Below are 18834 nucleotides of genomic sequence, written 5' to 3'. Positions count from 1 at the left end.
TTAGTAGGAAAATAACTGCAGCGCCAGTGGAAGACAAGAGTTGGGCCAAAGCATCCAGCCTGCTGGATTGGGGCGTGGTGTGATTGAGAGAAAGGGTAAGCTCCCCAGCCCTGGGTTCAATTTTGCTCTCTGCTTTCTCATTTCTTCTGTGAGGCCAGGAATACAGAGTAGCCCAGCAGACTGCTCAGGGCAAGAACCATGGATACAAGGAAGCCTGGAGAAAAATTGTAAACTGAGGAGAGGGAACTCTTCCAACAGTAGCTGAAATAACGCCTTGCACAGAGGAGGCACTATTATAAGGCAAAAGAATAAAGGTAGATTACTTTTTTTGATTCTGTATTATTCTGTCTCATTTGGGGTTTTTTACCTCATTGATACTAACAGGTATCTCATTATACATGATGTAAAAATAGAAGGAGAAAAAAATAACCCAGTGGTTGGGCCGACGGGATAAAATTAACTAAATAAATTGGAATCATGATATCTGACACAGTCATTTATTCATTCACCCTGATGATGGGGGGGTGTTCCACGGGCAGCATGCTGCTACTGGGGGTATGGGGAGAGAGGTCTGTGCATGAGTTCTTCTAGCTCCCTGGTGGGATTGTAGGGGAGAGATCGTTAACACATGCTCACATAAGCGGGGTAGCTTCAGATACAGGTGCTATGGAAATGATCATGTGCAGAAATACCCAATCACATAGAAAGGCAAGTGCACAGAGAGACGGGCGAGGGATGCTTGTGCTGAGATCTGAGAGAGGGACAGGAGTGACCAGGCAGAGGATACAGTGAAGGCAAGGGTGTGCTGCAGGCAAAGGGAGTACCATGTGCAATGGTCCACGGCTGGGTGAAGCATCCGATGTGTACTTGGTATATGGAGAATGGGGGGTGGGTGTATGGGGAAGAGGAAGGAGGTAAGCAGAGGCAAGTTCATCCTTTCATCTTCTCATCCTCTATATTTGTGGAATAGCCCTTGTGTGCCAGGCCAACTGAGATGCATTCGTGAGCAAGATGGACCCAGTCCTTGTCCTCAGGGAGCTCACAGGTCATAGGAGAGAGGATGCTCTTCCCATCATTATGGCAACCTGATGGGTTATTTAATGTCTAATTGTTATTTATTTGGGATCTCTTATCTTGCTATATGTATTTGCTTCCTTTAAAAAATGACAGCGTGTTCTGGGTGTCTGGTGTTTTATGGAATAAAACATTCCTGATGAAGACATTGCTTTTCAGCTCAAGAAGTCTTGAGGTTGAGAGCAAGAAGGTCAGCATCGGTATTCTGTATTGATTGTTATTTGTCTGTCGATAGACTTTGCTCACAACCTTTAGGACTTGGTCTTATGAAGTCTCAGCATTTACAGATGCCTAAGTAAATCTGTTTGAAAGGGGATGGATAAGAAAGCTCTTTAGTAGTAGTGGAACACTAGTTGCTATTAACAGATAAACGTCAAATTTCAGTGGCTTGCTGTCTAAATTTGTTTCTCACCAGCTGTTCCTGGTCAGTGGGTGGTTCTCCTCTAAGGAGTGTTTGGGGCTTCCAGGTTTCTTCTACGTTGTGGCTCCTTCCCCCTCACATAGCTGCTGAGATCACACAGAAAGGGAATGAGGTTGGCAAATGATACGTGGGAGGTTGTCGTGGGCCCAGCCTGGAATGGCACCTGTCCCCGCTCCCCATATTCTTTTGGCCAGAACTCAGTCACATGGGCACATCTGGAAGGTTGGGAAGTAGAATCTCTAGCTATGGGCCCAGGAAGAAATAGTAAACTGTTTTAAGAACGAACAAACTGTCTGGGTGACCATCTATAATTTAATTTTCTTGGCACTTAAAAAAAAAACTCACTTGTGATCTAAATAACAGCACTTTAAAAATGATTTGTTACCTTTCCTTTCTTTTTTCTATTCTTTCTTTATGTTGAGAGTTAGAAATTTCCATTAATTTTTATTTTTATTTTACAGGCTTGAATATAGCCCCGCTTACCTTTCATATATATGTCAGTCTAAAAATGTCGGTGGGCAAATAATAATTTAGAAAACCACTTATCTTCATTTTGAGGGGGAATTAGAAGGGTGCAGTTTGCTTTGGAGAGCCCAAGATAATTTGGTTTTAAGGCCACGTCATCCTGAACAGATGAAAGGGAAGGATGGAACTCACGTTTTCCCAAACCCTCAATCTCTCTGTCTATCCTTGATAACAAATGGGGGAGGGAAGCAATATTGAGGCCTGTTTTTGAGATCTGTTCATTTTCACCATGATTATACTGCACTACGAAATGTGAAAGACATTAGGGACTCTAAGCACAGTCCCCCTAAATGCCCCATTGCCCACAGGGAACCAGCCAGAGGCTGAGGTTGGCTTCAGATAGCTGGACAGGTGGCCTTGTAATTAAAACCTTTCCCTTCTAACTGTAGGCCTTGTTTTGCCAGGAAACTGAGGTGAAGAAAATGTTCTAGTTGTATGCCTATACCAGCTGCTTTGAAAGCTTCCTTACAGCTGTCCCCAGACCATAGCAGGCAGCCACATCTCTACTTTCAGAATCTTGGGGGCTTAGTGTTATTTGAGATGGGATAAGCAGGCATAGAGATGAGGGAAGATTTCTTCCTGATCTCCAAAGTTCTGAGCCTTTTTGAATAATCAAACAGCACACACAAAAAAGTCTGGAATGCACACATTTCCTCCTTATATACACTCTGTGATACTGGGGCTATTATCCGTCCTCATTTTATAGATGAGAACTCCAAAGCACAGAGGATTTAAGTAACTCCATCAAGGTGACACAGTTAAGTGTCAGAGTCAGGACTCAAATCCAGGTAGTCTTGACTCTGAATTCGGGCTCTGGTAACCTCTACTCTTAGGCATGTCCAAAATTAATTCCTGATCATTCCCCGCATAGAGTCTCCACCTTCAGTTTTTCTCTGCATCCGTTCACACCCGTATCATCCTTGCAGGGACTCCGGCCAGAAGCCTGGGTGTCCTCCCTGACTTCTCCCTTTCTCTCATACCCCAATTACCAGGAAAGTCAGTTAATCATGCCTTCACAATACATCTAGCATCCCTTCATCTCCATTGCTCTGTCAAAGCCATCAGTGTTCCAGTCCCTGTTCTACAGTAGCCTTGACGTTGATCTATCCACTTCTAGTCTTATTGCCACTCCAGTCTCTTCTGATCACACTGGCCACAGTGATCCAGCCACAGAGGTGACTCTATTCCACAAGATCATTCTGGGACTGAGGATCCTTCTCTCCACTTCACCTTCCCTTGGGTTGCTGTGTTCATCTATAAGGTCAGAGCTGGCTCAGCTCCTTATCCACATTTTAGCCCACAGAAAGGGAGTAAGAGAGGAAGTCCTGGGCTGTCATTTACTTTGCAACACATGATATGGAAATTTGTGTACATCATTTCCATTCACATTTTGCTAGTAAGCAAATGGCCATGTAGTCAATGTAGCTGCCCGAGTGTGTGTGCGCTGGACGGGAAGATGTGAGTGTGTGTGTGTGTGGGGGGGGGGTGTCTGGAATATGAAGTCTCTGAATGGATTGCCATATTCCAGCTCCCCAAGAAGAGGAGAATGAATCTGGAGGGTAACCAACATTGTGCCAGAATTCAAGAGGGGAAGTGGGTAGACCAGTTAGGAGGCTTCTCAGGAGTGTAGGGTAGTGTTGACAATAGCTTGACAGTAGTTCAGAGAAGAGGCAGTGGAGATGGAAAGAGGTAGACAGGTTTGAGATGTACTTGGGAGGTAGACCTGGGGTGAATATAGGGGTTGAGGAAAAAAAGAATCAGGGAGGACTTCCAGCTATTCCTGTCATGAGAGACAGAGTGATATCTTTTTCTGAGCTAAGGAAGCAGTCATTGGAAATACCTGTTTCTGTAGCAGCCCCCTTTGGCCAGTGTGTGAGTCCTCTCTTAGGGGGCTCCTCTTGCATCACTTGATGTAAGCGAACCATGGCAGGTTGAAATGGCTCAGAGGAAGAATCTGAGGGGCAGTGTGCTAGATTGATGAAATGCATTTTATCTTAAAATGCTTCAGAGGAAGGAGGAGGGCAGCCTAGCCTTGGTGCCTTGGCAGGCCAAACTGCTGGGCAAGTGGAGGTTTCTTCCTAAAAGAAGCCAGGAGCCTCAGAGCCCACATTTTGCTTGCAGTTCCAGTGAGGTGTGGGTAGCTGCTGCTGGTTTTGGGGGGAGGGAGGAGCTAGGCGGGGCACTTACTTCTCCATACCTGAGCCAGAAGGTGTCATGCTCCCCGCACCTTGATGCCCCTTGATGTTGAGGACTCTTAAGTGTTTGCTCTGTCTCCTGTTTGCCTGATCTGAAGCACAGCATGAGGAAGTGTGTTTGCAGTTAGAGTAGTGGAAGGGCTGAGGGTCTGGAAGGATGAATGACTGACACAGCCGGATAGCTAGAAGGCCTGCTAAGGCCATTTTGAGCAGCAGTGTGGATGGTGGGTGGTGGTGGGAGGCTCAGAGGGCAGATGTGCCTTGAGCCTGATCCATTCTGAAAGAGCCAACAAAGCCAAGTTCCTCACTCTGCATCTGGGGGTGAGATGCTCAGCTTGAGATGCCCGACTCGTGTTGCCTCCTGGAAGAATGAGCCTGGAGCATGGCCAGTTGCTATGAATGTCAGCTATTTTAAAACACTACATATTAGGAATTTCTAAAATCCTCATTGTTGTGCCATGTATGTTTTTCTAACCTACCTATTTTATGACTGAGAAAGTTGAAGTCACCTGTATAAGTAACTGAGGAGAGCCAGAGTTTAAACCCTTGCTTGTGAATACTCTGGTATTGACTTAATCTACTGGCTCTTTTAGTGTCTAGAGGGTGCCAAGAGGGCCAGGATAGCTTATAGCACCTGTGGTCATGACGTTTATGGAAAGGACTCTAGGCATGAGGTCAACTGGCTTGGGCTCAAGTCCAGCTCCCTCTTCACTAGCATGGGGACTCTGCAACTCGGGCCACTTGTATAGCCTACTGGACACTGTGGCCTCTTGTTTATTTTTTATTATTTCTTTTTATTTATTTGGTGGCCTCCTCTTTAAAATGAGGAGTAACCACTTGCCAGCCTGCCTTTAGGCATCGTTGGGAGAGTCCCACGAGATGGCACCTGTGAGGGTTCTCGGAAGTCAGGAGACCGCAGGGCGTCCCAAGGTCTCCCTTATGATCTCAGAGAAGGGAACAGAATACAGACATGAAGGCCTCAATGCTTTTAGTTTCAATCTGTATTTAGGTTTGTGAGTAGGGAAAGGCGGTTTGATGTTGGAAAACCCAAGCTGTGCTTATAGGAGAAGAAAAGGGGGAATAAATACTTTAAGGTAAGTGTAAGAGAAATGGGGACAAGTGTCCGTTTCCTTGTGGTGATGGATGTGTTACTTAGCGATAACAGAAACTCCTGGCTCAGTGAATGTGTTCATAGAGCCAGTCTCTCTCTCTCACCTGAGTGTCTCACCTCTGTGAGGCAGAGGACTCCTCATGATCCCCATTGGAGAGAGGCAGAGAAGGCAGAGCTGGGTGTGGTGCTGCTGCTGCTCGGCGGCATCTGAACCTGGAGGCTCACTCCCACACTTCCTGCCTGAGGAGCCATCTTCACCATTTCAGTCTGGGACTGTGGAAGCTCAGAGGTCACCTACTAGTGGCAGGTCTACCTCCTCACCTGAGTGCTAACTTAGTCCCACAGCCAGAAGGGTGGAGAATCCTCTGAAAACATCTGTGGTGCTGATTTGGGGTATCACCTTCTCAGTATCTAGGATCTGGATTTGTCCTAGCCAGCATGACATCAAAGTGGTTCATCAGAAGTGCTTAATAAGTCTTTGTGGGATGCTTCTCCTAACCCCTTCTGGATGACCTTTTGAGTTTTGTCTTTGGGATTTGCCTTTCAACAGAACAGAATTCTCCAGTGCACCACATGCAGGGCCTCTAGCCAACCCTGGCAGGGTCTCCTCATCCAATTCCCACTCTTCAGCATTTCCTTTGGGTCACCAAAAACTTGTCATCTCAACTCCTCCTCCTCACAGACCTGACAGTGTCGTGCGGTGGCATTAGGAAGTGCCATTGTTATGTGAGCCCCACCCTTGACATCATTTCTTATGTGGGTCAATTTCTGGGAGAAAATGTGCACATTCAACTAACTTTGTATCTTTTTTTTTTTTTTAAGATTTTATTTATTTATTTGACAGACAAAGATCACAAGTAGGCAGAGAGGCAGGCAGAGAGAGAGGAGGAAGCAGGCTCCCTGCTGAGCAGAGAGCCCGATGTGGGGCTCGATCCCAGGACCCCGAGATCATGACCTGAGCCGAAGGCAGCAGCTTAACCACTGAACCACCCAGGCGCCCCTAACTTTGTATCTTTTATGGCAGTTCTTTTTAGCTTCCAAACCAGGATGAGCATCTTCTAACTTGCCCTCCAAATTCCACATTATATTGTCTTGGAGCTTGCCCCTTCTCTGCGCTGAATATATTTAATTTAATCCAGTCAATATTTTTTGAGGGCTTCTCATGGCCACTGTAGGCTTAGCAAGAATAGAATAATGTTGGTTTTTTTTTTTTTAAAGATTTTATTTATTTATTTGAAAGACGGAGATCACAAGTAGGCAGAGAGGCAGGCAGAGAGAGTGAGAGAGGGAAGCAGGCTTCCTGCGGAGCAGGGAGCCCGATGCGGGGCTCGATCCCAGGACCCTGAGATCATGACCCGAGCCAAAGGCAGCAGCCCAAACCACTGAGCCACCCAGGCGCCCCATGTTGTTTTGTTTTAAAGATACTATTTTTAAGTAATCTGTACACACATCATGGGGCCTGAACTCAGAACCTCCACATCAGGAGTCTCATGCTCCACCAACTGAGCCAGCCAGACACTCCCAGATTAGAATGTTTTGGTTAAAAGGCATGGGCTTTTTTTTTTTAATAGTGTAAGAGAATATTTAATCCTATAAGAATGTGCTTGATGATACATTGTTAAGGGGAAAAAGGTGCAAAAAAGAATATATAGTATGATACTATTCATTTTTTAAAAACTTTTATTGTCTAAGTATAGCTGACATGCAATGTTATATTGGTTTCAGGTGCATAGTAGAGTTATTCAACAATTCTGTACATTACACAATACTTACTGTAATACATATATTTACTGTTTGTCACCATACATCATTATTTCAATGTTACTGACTGTATTCCCTCTGCTATACTTTTCCTGTCTGTGAAGAGATGAAATTACTTATTTTATAAGTATTTATAAGATTACTTATTTATATGTATATATATACTTATATATAAGATATATATAATATACTTAAAAATACTTATAATTATTTATAAGATGACTTATTTTATAACTGGAAGTTTGTACTTCTTAATCCCCTTCACCTGTTTCATTCATCTCCCTCATCCCTTCCCTCTGGCAACCATCAGTTGGTTCTCCATATTTATAAGTCTGTTGCTGTTTTTTGTCTTTTAATTCATTTGTTGTGGTTTTTTTTTTTTTTTTTTTGAGATTCCACATGTAAGTGAAATCATCTGGTATTTGATTTTCTCTGTCTGACTTATTTCCCTTGACGTAATACCTGTAAGTTCATCCACGTTGTCACAAATGACAAGATCTCATTCTTTTTTTATGGCTGAATGATAATTCCATTGTTTGCATACACGTGTGTATGTGCACACACACATGTGTATACATATATATTACACACACATATACCACAACTTTTGTCTCTCAGTGGAGTCCTGTGTTGTTTCTGTACCTTGGCTACTGTAAATAATACTAAAAATAAGCATAGGGGTACATATATCTTTTTGAATTAACATTTTCATTTTCTTTGAGTACATACTCAGTAGTGGAGTTACTGAATTCTATGACATTTTTATTTTAATTTTTAGGGGAACTTCCATACTGTTTTTCACTATGTTTGTATCAGTTTACATTCCCACCAACAGTGTACAAGGTTCCCTTTTCTCCACATCCTTACCAACACCTGTCATTTTTTGTCTTTTTGTTACTAGACATTGTGACAGGTGCAAGGTGATATCTCATTGAGGTTTTGATTTGCATTTCTCTGATGATGAGTGATGTTAAGGGTCTTTTCACTTATCCGTTGATTATTTGTATGTCTTCTTTGAAAAAAATGTCTGTTCAGGTCCCCTGCTTGTTTTTAAATCAGATTATTTGTGTTTTTGGTGCTGGGTTGAGGTCTTTATATATTTTGGATTCTAACCCTTTATTGGATATGTCATCTGCACATACCTTCTCCTGTTCATTAGGTCAACTTTTCGTTTTGTTTATGGTTTGCTTCATTATGGAAAACCTTTTTATTTTGCTGTAGTCCTAATAGTTTATTTTTGTTTTTGTTTCTCTTGCCTGAGGAGACACATCCGTAAATATGTTGCTAAGGCTGATATCAAAGAGATTAGTGCCTAGGCTTTCTTTTAGGAGTTTTATGGTTTTAGGTCTCATGTATAGGTTTATAATCGATTTTGAGTTTATTTTTGTACACAATGGAAGAAGTTGGTCCACTTTCATTCTTTTGCATGTAGCTGTCCAGTTTTGTCCAATACCATTTATTATCTTTCCGCCAAGAGATCTCATTCCCCCATTGGAAAGAAGTAAATGAAGTAGATCTATGTAAAGTGCTTAGTTCAGAGATTGTGCATGGTAAGTACTTTCATAAAAGTAAGGCTTAAAAATACATATGATGTGGGGCACCTGGGTGGCTCAGTGGGTTAAAGCCTTTGCCTTCGGCTCAGCTCATGATCCCAGGGTGCTGGGATCGAGCCCCACTTCGGGCTCTCTGCTCGTTGGGGAGCCTGCTTCCCTCTCTCTCTGCCTGCCTCTCTGTCTACTTGCAATCTCTGTCAAATAAATAACATCTTAAAAAAATACATATGATGCTTTATACATTTATTTATATGTTTCTAAACAAATATGGATGGAGTTTCCTCTGTTATGCAGATCTCTTCTAGACTCTGAGGATCAGTGAAAACAAAGTCCCATGTCCTCACAAAATTCATAGTGTAGATGAGGGATAAACGGTAAGCAAATAAGCCCAGAAATGTAGTGTCAAGTAGTGAAGAGTGCCTTGAAGAAAAATAAAGCAGAGGCAGGGAACAGAGTGATAGAGGAGGGGTAAGATAGAGGTTTTATTTCTCAAACTCAGCCCTTGATGGACAGCTTTTGCATTTGCTGTGTCCTCTGCCTGAAATGTCCCCCTTTCCAATCTTCTGTCCTCCATCATCCTCAGGGATTGCTCTCATTTTGTTCAGATGTCTGCCCATTGTCCGCTCATCCGAGAGACACACCATATCTTAAAAATTATACACACACAAAACACATAATGAGATGCTCTTTGTATCTTTGAAATTGGCAGTCCTGTACAATGGATGAGTACACAAATAGCCATCCTTCCAGGCCATGAGAGAAGTACCAGTAGTAACATTCAGTTCAGGGAGTCAATTAAAAAATGCTACTAGAAGTATTGCTCGATAAAAAAGCATGAAATTGGAGCAGCCGGGATTCTAATCCCAGCTCTGTCCCTCACTCTCTTGGTGACCTTGGGTGTCACTCAGAATATGGAGATAAAGTCACCTGCCCCAGAGGGCTCTTGTGTTTCATGGGAAATGAGCCCCCAGTGCCCTGGTGTTACAGGAGGTCAGCTCTCAATGGTGCCCTCTCTTCCCACTGATGTATAATGAAGAGTCGTGTTTGGTTTGGGTTCTCATCAATGTTCTTCTCACAGTGGGCTATTGTCCTGTAATTGTCTGGGTGTCTGGCTCTGCCAGGACAAAGGGAGCTTCTTGAGGACCTGGACTGTTGTGTCCCCAGCCTAGCAGGTGGGTGGCCCCATGCTTGTGGAGCAGGGGCCGGTGATCAAAGATAATGAGGACATGCATCGAACAGAGGCAGAACTGTTCTGCACAGGCAGGAACCCCAAGGGATGATGTGTTCTCTGCTCCTTCTCTATACCTCAGTACCCAAAAATTGTTTCTGACAGATGGGTGTTCAGCCTGTTCTTGAAAGATATTTTCCGTCCCCTCTGGGGACATGCCCGGTGAGTTGAAGTACATCATTCAAAACTGGAGAAATGATGCTAGCATGCCTACCTCTTGCAACCCTGGGTCTATTTTAATGCCCCCACTTTGCAGAAGGAATTAAAGAATATTGTCTTTCTCCCATGGAAGGGCTGTAACCAGAATATTATTATCTTTAAGATCAGAGAGCACTTTTAAGATGTGAGATTTTTATGTCAGCTTAATTTTAGTTCTTCTCAGGATTCCTAATGTCAAGTTAATGACCTGTCCAGGCATCTTTCTCATGAGTTTTTTTTTTTTTTTAAGATTTTTATTTATTTATTTGATAGAGATAACAAGTAGGCAGAGAGGCAGGCAGGGAGAGAGAAAGAAAGCAGGCTCCCTACTGAGCAAAGAGCCCAATGTGGGGCTTGATCCCAGGACTCTGGGATCATGACCTGAGCCGAAGGCAGAGGCTTTAAACCACTGAGCCACCCAGGTGCCCCTCATGAGTTTTTTTTTGAAGTGCTTTCTGTTTGTTTGTTTGTTTTTGTCTCATAGCAACTCACCATAAAAATAAATAAGAAACAGAAGACAGACAACAAAATAATTATGCTTGGGAAATTTTATTAAAATGTGGTGGGGAAAAGAAAGGGAAGACTGTTGACTACTGGAGTGCTGGGATTGTTCACTGATGCTACTAGGTGTCACCCCTCACCTCTGTCTCTGTTGACCCACAAGTTAGGATAAAAGTCACTGAATTGGGAGGTCTTACCTGGGTTTGGATGTCAAGGGTAAGTTGTGGCAAACTCTCTGTGTTCCTCAGAGCTTTCACTCTGGGAAATGGAACATGGGCCACAGTGCCCAGCCCCAGGTCTGGGACCTCAGACATCCCTGGAGACCCTGTAGCCCCAAACCAGGAAGGGTATCATTGGTCTCAGTGACAGCCTGGATCTCAACAGTGGGCTGCCATTGGAATCCATTGCCTGGGAATCTCTCTGACTCCCCAGGATAGAACGTTTCCTCAGAAAAATACCGCAGAATGCTTTCTTGTTACCAAAATTGTTTTGGCGCACACCTCCGGGAAGGAAGCCTTAGGGCCTTGGATAGGGGTAGAGCCAAAGCCTACTGTAACATCTGACCAACACCTTGTGCTCATTTGCTTCAGAGGGATTGATGTTACAGTCACTGGTGGACACACCGACATGAGTGGAGTTATCTTTCCTGCCCTCTTGGTTACTCAGGCACTTCTGTTTGAGTTAAGCATAAGGGAGGGGACAAACATTCATCCAAACCCGGTGGCACACCAGAGTTGACCCAGAGGCTCTGGATGTCACAAGCCCTCAAGGCATGTGTGGCTATGATCCTTCCCCTCTCTCCTTGGAGCTGCTGCCTCTGCCTTCCTCTAGAAGAATGATTATCCAGGGTGTGACTTTTTCTCTCTGCCAATAGGAACTCAGCTTCCCAGGGCTTGAAAATGAGCTCTGTCTTCTACCTTTGCTGCCAGGGAGATAGTCCTCTCTACTCTTCCCATCCTATCCCATCCTTCATACCAAATGGAAAAGGACTGGCACCTTGAAGGGTTACTAAGGCCTCCCTTGTGATAGGACAATTAGTAGTTCTCAAATTTCTTTTCTTTCTGGCAAAATAATAAATATATTACGTGTCGTCATTCTCTCAATGTTTGTGAAAAATTTCAAAATAAAAAAATAATTTTCTATACCATGTGATTACAGGAGTCCTTGAGTATCTGTAGACATTTTTTTTTTTTTTTTTTTTTTTGAGTAAGTTGACTTTCAGCTGCGAGACCTGGTCCAGTCTTGAAGCTCTAGGAGGTTAAGTTTGTCACCCAAGGTGGCTGGGATTATCTCAGCCCTAAGGATGAGATTCTAGTTCAGAGGTGAGAGTCCTTCTCAAAAGGGACTGAGAAAGCCCTTGAAGCAGGCATACAAGGAGACAAGGCCAGAGGGGACTGGGGCTGAATCAGAGGGCCTAGTGAGGAGGGCAAGAAGCTCTCTCCAGGACCAGCATTCCTCCATGCTCACATGTTGCCTCTCTACACCCCCAACAGGGGAAGAATTGGCCTTCAACAGCAGTAGGCAGATCTGATAGGAGAACTTTCTTGTAGTTTCCAGAAGCTGAAGACGGTGCCCAGCAGAACCCTGGAATGGACTCTGGAGTACCCAGGATGTCAGGGAAGGACATGCCCTTGGTTAATGAGAAGTCCTGGCCAAGGATCCCAGGTGCTGGAAGGTCCCAGTTAGGTTGTTTTGCAGGGACAGCCCTTGACTAAGGCTTGCACCATCACCCTGGAGTTGACCTCATGGGGTCCATAGCAACAAACCTGGACCTGAGTGTCCTGGCCACACTGTTGAAAGACTCAAAGCGCCTGGCCCATCTTGATGTTGGAGAACACGTGAGTGACCAGAAAGCAGACATTGTTGTTCCACTGGTGGATGGGATCAGGCCGAGCAGAGAATTTAGCCAGGACCCTCTGGTTGACAAATCTCAGTTGTCACCATCTACCAGTTCTGGCCATACACCCTGCTCCTCCAAGTCTAAGAGCTGTTTCTCGCCACATCTGCTGAAGAAAGACACAAAGCAGGGAGCTCCGGGCACTGTTGACTTGTTCACCTCCACCACCCAGCCATCCCCACCATGCTACACGATCCGTTTCCAGAGGCTTTCTTGGCTGCAGGCATTACAAGTGAGGTTGCATCGATCCGTCTGCGCTTGCTCACAGAAGTGGCCCAGGAGGCAGGGCCCCGCCCCAGTGGGGGTGTGGAGGGGCGGGGTACAGGCAGCTATGGTCCAGCAGTGGCAGAGCACCGTGGTCCTAGGCCAGGATGAGCAGCCACAGGGCCTGGCTGTCCACCAGGGCATGCCAGCTCCCGCATCTCTGGCAACAGCATCCCAGCAGTGTGCGGGGGGGCGGGCGGGGGGTTTGGGTATGTGGCTCAGCACTGCCAGGAATAGCTGGGGTGGTGGTTGGCTCAGGTCTAGCACCTCCTTGGGTTTGGGTTCTGGTTGGGGGCCCTGGGCAGGTTCATCCCTGAAGGCCGAGGCACCGATGGTTACCCCCAACTGCCATGCACCCCCTGTACCTCCTGCCAGCATCAGGCTCAGCTAGGACTTAGCTCTCCAATTTCTTTTTGTTGTTGTTGTTAATATTTAATTAATTAATTTGAGCATGAGAGAATGTGCATGCGGGGGTGGGGGTGGTGGCGGTGGAGCGGAGGGAGAGGATCTCAGGCAGACTCCAGGCTGAGGGTGGGGTGGCTGATTATGACCTGAGCCAAAACCAAGAGTCAGAAGCTCGGCAACTGAGTGGTCCAGGTGAACCAGCTCTCAAATTATTGAACACACCCATCTGCCTCCCGATTTATCATCACCTCCAGTCCTCTAGCCTTGGAGGCCTCTTGTCTTTGCAGTGAATCCAGCTAGCTACCCACGTCTCACCTTTTTGTCCCCCTGCCCCACCACCTTCTTTTGGACTTGGTTCTATTGTTCATCCCTCTGTTAGATTTCTACAGCCTTCACCTCATGCTTCCTTTTAGCTTTACAATATCCAAGTTTCTCTGATCCTACCGAGGGACCATGCCTTGACCCCATAGCCTCCCTAGTTTCATCCAGCTTTACTCCTCCTTTCTCACCCAAGCAGCCAATGCACACTGTATCCACTCACTTTCATCTTCCACCCACCCCACTGCTGAGTGCCTCGTCCCTCACCATGCCACACAGCTAGGCTCCTGGGCCACCCATGACTTCCTTCCTCAATGTCACATCTCCTTGGGAGCCTTCTTTCCGTTGGATGTCCTATTGCATGTGGCACAGGAGAGCCCTCCCTCTGACTTAGCTCTCCTCTCTTAGCTCTTGAGCCTTCATGCTTACTTGCTCTGCTCCAGTTTCTTTGTTTTTCTCTCCAGTGTGAATTTCTCTTCCTCTGTTTCTAAAACACTGATGGCTCCAGGATGACCTCCTTGATCTTCTTCATTCCACCTTCTCTTTGGGTGTTTGCATTCACAGTGAGGTGTTTGACCACCATCTAAATACCGTTTACTACCAGCTGTGTTTCTGCAGTTCAGGCTCTTTCCCAAGATGGTGAGGAGGGTGTTGGCTGGAAATGGCTTCAGGGCCAAGCAGCTAAACGCAGAGAGATAGTGGGTGAGTGTGGTGGGCCAGAGAACCTCTTACTCTAGCTAAAGAGTATGGCTGCGGGGCGCCGGGGTGGCTCAGTGGGTTAAAGCCTCTGCCTTCGACTCAGGTCATGATCCTGGGGTCCTGGGATCAAGCCCCACATCGGGCTTTTCTGCTCAACGGGGAGCCTGCTTCTTCTCTCTTTCTGCCTGCCTCTCTGCCTACTTGTGATCTCTGTCAAATAAATAAATAAAATCTTAAAAACAAAAAAGACTTTATTAAAAAAAAAAAGAGTATGGCTGCTACTGGCCTCCACCGACTGCTGACAGGCAGCAGCAGTTCAGGACCAGTATTGCCAGATTTTTCCAGATATTCCAGAGAAACCAGAAATACATAATCCTATTTGGAATCTCTCAGTGATTAAATATTGGTTCAAAAATGTCTGTAGAGACGAAAGCCTGTTTGAGAACCATGGCTGAGTATAGACCACCTGTGCGGGATAACAGTTTGAGTCCTGTATTCCGCTCACGGCCCAGCACCTTTATTCTGAAGCCTACAGGCACTTCCACTTGAATATGCCCCAAACCACTGTTTCCCCCAAACCCTCCTCTGCTCTCCTTGTGGGTGCCTTACCTCAGTTAATGGCACTTCCGGACCCCATTCATCCAAGCTGGAATTACGGAGGGTGTCCTTTGCAAACCCTCTTCTTTCTTCACCTTCAGTCCATCACCAGATTGTACCAACATAACTTCCTAAATAAATCCTGAATCTGTTCTCATCTCTTCATTCTTTGCCACCATTATCTTAGTTTAGGCTTCTAGCATCTTTTACCCAGACCTGTAGGCTCCCAAGTGTTTTAAGTGATGATTCATCAGAGTTCATTCCCTCTGTGTATAAATTCTTATTCTGAGCCAAACATGTAATCTTGTTCCCTTGATGGTGATTGGTTTTGAAATGGGCTTGTGATCCAATCTGGGCTAGTGGGATGTGAGGCAGTGTTTTCTGGGAATCTTCTGGAAGAGTTTTCCTTGCTAAGAAAGAGACCAAAGAAGGAGCAGCTCCCTTCTGTCTGTGATGTTCACCGTGTCCACACATCACTCTGGGAATGGCTACAGCCATCCCGTAAAGATGAGGAAAGGCAGTCTGCAGGCAGAACCCGCTGCAGAGAGTGGTAGCGGGCAGAGAGGATGGAAACTGGGTCCGTGGTTACATTTTTGAGCCACTGAATCAACCACATCTGCTGCCTGTCATTTCAGCGCTTGCAGCTATGTTGGATAATAAGTCTCTTGATAAATTCAGCCAGTTAGACTCAGGGCTTTGTGCTTAAGGGAGCCAAAGGCATCCTGATTGGTACCCTTGTCTCCTGCCTTGAGGTCTGTGCTCCATCACTCCACATGACACCTGACTGCCAGGGTGGTCCCTCTTGATGCTAATCTGACCATACTGCCTCCTGTTCATGGCTCCTGTCACCCACAGGATAAAGTCCCAGGACCTTGGGAGAATATACAGAGGCCTCCATGATGGACCCCCTCCCTACCCGTATAGCCAAATGGGCTCTTGCTCCTTAACATAAACCTTATGTTCACTTGGGTCTGATCTGCTTACAGTTCCCTGCGTAAATGATCCTGTTTAACCCTTTCGCTCATTTGATAAATATACCCAAGTATCACCTTTGGTTGTGTGTATACCAGCTACCACCCCCAAATCCCATGTTCCTTCGGTCTTTATCTGACTCATGCTCACTTTTCTTTTTCCAGGCCAGTCTTAGCTCTTGTAATAGCTTTATAAATGCAGTTGGCTCTTGAACAACACAAGTTTGAGCTTCGCAGGTCCACTTACAAATGTGAATTTTTCCCTTTAGATACAGAGCAGTACTGTAAATGTATTTTCTCTTCCTTAGGATTTTTGTAACGACAACTTATTTTTTTTTTTAAAGATTTTATTTATTTGAGAGAGCGAGAAAATGAGGAGGGGAGAGGGAGAGAAATCCTCAAGCAGATTCCCCACTGAGCACGGAGCACAACGTGAGTCTTGATGCCAGGACCCTGAAATCACGATCCAGGGCAAAACCAAGAAGTAGACACCTAACTGACTGAGGCGCCCAGGCATCCCTATTTTGTTATATTTTATATATTTATCATATTTTATTTTAATGGAGGCTTCACACCCAGCATGGAGCCCATTTCAGTTGAACACCTGAACTGAGATCGAGTCAGACGCTTGACCAACTGGTCCCACAACATTTTATTTTCTTAATAACACTTACAGTTGGGGCACCTGGGTGGCTCAGTGGGTTAAGCCTCTGCCTTCGGCTCAGTTCGTGATCCCAGAGTCCTGGGATCAAGCCCCGTGTTGGGCTCTCTGCTCAGTGGGGAGCCTGCTTCCTCCTCTTTCTCTGCCTGCCTCTCTGCCTACTTGTGATCTCTGTCTGTCAAATAAATAAATAAAATCTTTTTTAAAAAACCACAGTTTATTATAGCAATACAGTATGTGATACAAATTAATATGCAAAATACATTTTAATTGACTTTGTTTTTAGTAAGGCTCTGGTCAACAAGAGTTTATTAAGTATTCCAGCAGTCAAAAGTTATACATAGATTTTTGAATGCATGAAGGTGTGTGTCTCTGATCCTTGCATTGTTCGAGGATCAATTGTGTGTGTGTATTTTTTTTGTGGAGCGGGGAGAAGGGTAGAGGGAGAGAGAGAATCTTAAGCTGGCTCATACTCAGCACAGAGCCCTCTGTGGGGCTTGATTTCACAAACTTGAGATCAGGACCTGAGCCAACATCAAGAGTCAGCTGTTCAACTGACTGAGCCACCCAGGTGCCCCTGTATGTATGTATTTTTAATAATTGTCTATCCAGTATTCTATTTTGAAAATTTGAAAAAGTGCAGACAACTAAAAGATAGTACAAGAAATGTTTGTGTATACCTAGATTGACTAACATTTTGCATATTCATTCTCTTCCCTGCATCCCTTTATATATTTATAAATGTATACACACACATGCATGCACTCACGCACACACACACACACACACACACACACACACACACACACACTCATCAGCACATCTTTTTCTGAACCGTTTGAAAGTAACTTTAGGAATTGTGACTCCAGACCCATGAGTCGTTCAGTGAGTGTCTGCTAAGTAAGTATAGCACACACTCTTACATAACCACAGTGCCATTATTACATCCAAGAATTTAATATCAATGCAGTAATCTTACTTGGTTTGTAGTTTATACTCATATATCTATAGTTGTCCCAAATGACTGTGGTTTTTTTAATCCATTTGGGATCTTCTGGGCTAAGCGCTTGTCTCTTCAGGAGGACTTCCTGAACTTCTTCAGCTTCACAGTGTTCAGAGAAGGTCTTGTGCAGGTTGCTGTCATGGGATTAGCCACTCTGTTTCTGTGTGCCTCCCCCTCCTCACACTGAGTCCCTTGTCCTGCTTCTCTTCTCAGTGCCCAGCCCAGTGTGTGGTGCACAGCAGGTGCTCAGCCTCTGTTGGTTGAATGAGTGATGGAGTCAGTGGCAGAAATAGAGACAAAGCCCATGATCTCATTGCTCTGTTTTCTTCCTTCCATGTGTAACTGCTTTTTGGAGACAGTGACGTTAATAATGTAAGAGCAGAGTCCCATCTGCCAAATGGCGAGAAGAGAGGTAATCTGGATAGAAAATGGTGAACAATGGGGAGAGCCAACAATTAATGGCATCCAAGGCCATGCTCACAGAGAGGCACGTCCCAGAGAACTGAGAGCATCAATGGAGAAAAACGGCAGCCTTCCTTCAGTTGTTGCAAAGCCTCCATGGCATTTGCAAGCTTATCTTATACCCAAACCAGAATGCCTTCTAAGTGAAGTTCTGCAGAATCCACATCTATCCGAATGAGTTTGTCAGCCATCTAGAATGGGTCTGATTGTACTGGGGGAAAGTGTCCCTTAGCTCTGATGGACCATCTCTTCCCATAGTTCTAATATTTGGAATAATCTCTGAGAAGTTTCCCAAGTAGACAACAGCTGATACCATAATTAATATTTATTTCCAGGGACTCTAAATATGAACCCAAAGAGCATTTCCATTTTGCTGACGACACTTCCTTAACTGAGAAGAATGTGGGGAGGCCGGGTCAGAATGAGCCAGGTCCCTTAGAAGTCTGCTGGCTCTTTTTAGGGATGTGACTTCTTATCATCTTCCTTGGAGGACTCCTTTTCTTTCCTCCCTGGCCACATTGAGGTTTTGTTGTTGTTGTTTGCTTTTTTAAGACCCCGAGTTCTCTATAAGAGTTCACTGATAATTTTTTTTTTAAAGATTTTATTTATTTGACAGAGAGATACAAGTAGGCAGAGCAGCAGGAAGAGAGAGAGAGAGGGAAGCAGGCTCCTTGCTGAGCAGAGAGCCTGATGTGGGGGGGACTCGATCTCAGGACCCTGAAATCATGACCTGAGCTGAAGGCAGAGGCTTAACCCACTGAGCTACCCAGGCGCCCCACCACTGATAAATTTTTAAGAATTCCTCAAAAGCCTTTAAGGCAAACTGCCATAATCTTGCTAGCTACCGTAGGGACTAATCTGTTCTGAAGGCAACACAGTCAAACTTCCATCATTCTGCTGGACATGTCTTTGGGCACCCATGATGGACCAGGCATTATAGATACAAAGATAAATTAGCAACTGCTCCCAAGAAGCTCATCACCTTCTGGG

General features: G+C 45.0%; 1 protein-coding gene and 1 pseudogene across 6 annotated transcripts in view; one reads left to right on the top strand and one right to left on the bottom strand.

Moving 5' to 3' along the window:
* LOC309862014 (uncharacterized protein) overlaps positions 1 to 18834 on the top strand; it is a 368153-nt gene that overhangs the window by 130164 nt on the left and 219155 nt on the right. The window lies entirely within an intron of this gene.
* Positions 12370 to 13106, bottom strand: LOC309860936 (F-box only protein 27 pseudogene; annotated as a pseudogene). The gene has a single exon. The product of its transcript is annotated as an F-box only protein 27 pseudogene (transcript).

Source organism: Mustela nivalis (assembly GCF_964662115.1).
Source record: "Mustela nivalis genome assembly, chromosome: 3".
NCBI classification, from domain to species: Eukaryota; Metazoa; Chordata; class Mammalia; order Carnivora; family Mustelidae; genus Mustela; species Mustela nivalis.
This window is presented reverse-complemented; position numbering and strand designations above follow the sequence as displayed.